Source organism: Palaemon carinicauda, chromosome 1 (genome assembly GCF_036898095.1).
Source record: "Palaemon carinicauda isolate YSFRI2023 chromosome 1, ASM3689809v2, whole genome shotgun sequence".
NCBI lineage: Eukaryota > Metazoa > Arthropoda > Malacostraca > Decapoda > Palaemonidae > Palaemon > Palaemon carinicauda.
Window position 1 is genome coordinate 76363013 of NC_090725.1, and position 2268 is coordinate 76365280.

The following is a 2268-nucleotide window of genomic DNA, read 5'->3' on the forward strand; positions in this document are numbered from 1 at the left end:
GAGAGGAAGGGAGTCGGCAGGAGTTGGGGGGAGAGGAAGGGAGTCGGCAGGAGTTTTGGGGAGGGGAAGGGAGTCGGCAGGAGTTGGGGGAGAGGAAGGGAGTCGGCAGGAGTTGGGGGGGAGAGGAAGGGAGTCGGCAGGAGTTGGGGAGAGAGGAAGGGAGTCGGCAGGAGTTGGGGGAAGAGGAAGGGAGTCGGGGGAAGAGGAAGGGAGTCGGCAGGAGTTGGGGGGAGAGGAAGGGAGTCGGCAGGAGTTGGGGGGAGAGGAAGGGAGTCGGCAGGAGTTGGGGGAGAGGAAGGGAGTCGCCAGGAGTTTGGGGAAAAGGAAGGGAGTCGCCAGGAGTTGGGGGAAGAGGAAGGGAGTTGGCAGGAGTTGGGGGGAGAGGAAGGGAGTTGGCAGGAGTTGGGGGGAGAGGAAGGGAGTCGGCAGGAGTTAGGGGAGAGGAAGGGAGTTGGGGGGGAGAGGAAGGGAGTTGGGGGGAGAGGAAGAGGAGTTGGGGGGAGAGGAAGGGAGTCGGCAGGAGTTGGGGGGAGAGGAAGGGAGTCGCCAGGAGTTGGGGGGAGAGGAAGGGAGTCGGCAGGAGTTGGGGGGAGAGGAAGGGAGTCGGCAGGAGTTGGGGGAAGAGGAAGGGAGTCGGCAGGAGTTGGGGGGAGAGGAAGGGAGTCGGCAGGAGTTGGGGGAAGAGGAAGGGAGTCGGCAGGAGTTGGGGGAAGAGGAAGGGAGTCTGCAGGAGTTGGGGGAAGAGGAAGGGAGTCGGCAGGAGTTGGGGGAAGAGGAAGGGAGTCGGCAGGAGTTGGGGGGAGAGAGGAAGGGAGTCGGCAGGAGTTGGGGGGAGAGAGGAAGGGAGTCGGCAGGAGTTGGGGGGAGAGGAAGGGAGTCGGCAGGAGTTGGGGGAGAGGAAGGGAGTCGCCAGGAGTTTGGGGAAAAGGAAGGGAGTCGCCAGGAGTTGGGGGAAGAGGAAGGGAGTTGGCAGGAGTTGGGGGGAGAGGAAGGGAGTTGGCAGGAGTTGGGGGGAGAGGAAGGGAGTCGGCAGGAGTTAGGGGAGAGGAAGGGAGTCGCCAGGAGTTTGGGGGGAGAGGAAAGGGCTAGCTGTGCTTCCATCCAAATTCCTATTCCTCCACCTCCTTCACCTATCCATCCATCCCTTCAGATGTAAGTGAAAAGTTTAGTCATCTATTGTCCGGCCTCTTTAAGCTGCGGTATGGGTTGAGGAATCTGAGGGGTTGGGGGGGGGGATGGAGCTTGGAGGCCGGAGGTCAACAAGACTTTTCGGGGTTTGGGAGGAGAGAAGGCCAAGAGGAATCACCCTCTGGGGAAGGAACTTTTCGAACACAGCTCGAGGATGTAAAGCATTCTCTTTCTAGGTTAACGAAAAGGAAATATTACAGTAAGTGCTGACGAGGGAAATGATGTTTAAGTTTGTGAAGAAAATTACATAAAACTCATTTGTATTGCGAGGAAAAAGGTCTTAAAGGAATGGATGTGCTCAGGAAAATTAAATTTTTCATAATTTATTTTTGGATATTGCTGAAATGAAATTATTTTGAAACTGATATTAAATTCCAAAATAGAAGAAGGATAAATAAAATGTATACAAGTTAATGTGCATATAGTTTTTTTTTTCTTTTTTTTGAAATTTTTAATAAATTTAAAGGAAAAGACGATTTAATTGAACTAAGGCTTATAACGGGAATGAATGAAAATATTTATAAAATTTTGGAAATGTCTTTATTACGACAAAAATATAAACAAATGAAGCAAAGAAAAGAAAAAATAGAAAATAGGACTATCAATTTTTTCCCAAAAATAATTACAATTTAATTTATCTTTGAGTCATCGAAATAACCTTCTAAAATTTCTTCAACCTGGACAGAAAGAAGGTAAGAAAGGAAGGATTGTGAAGGACGACGGAAAACAGCCTAATGTTAATCAGCATAGTTTAAGGGAAAAATTAAAGTTTGGGATGTAAAAAAAAAAAACTTTTAGGCCTAACTACTTCGACGCTTAAGATATATGCCATTAAATAGATGGTGTGGGGATCAGTCGTTGTAGCCATTTAGACTGATGGCTAATTACTTACTTGTTTTGGGTTTAAATCCAACCCTCCACTGAAGTCGAGTGAATTACTTCTCGGGCGGGTCCATATTAATCATGTAACGAAACATTTACATTATAACTTATACAATTCTGATTGTAGCATCTTCTAAATCATATGATCTTGTGAAAAGTAATGTCTTTAGTTTCTTCTTAAATTCAATTGCTCCATTT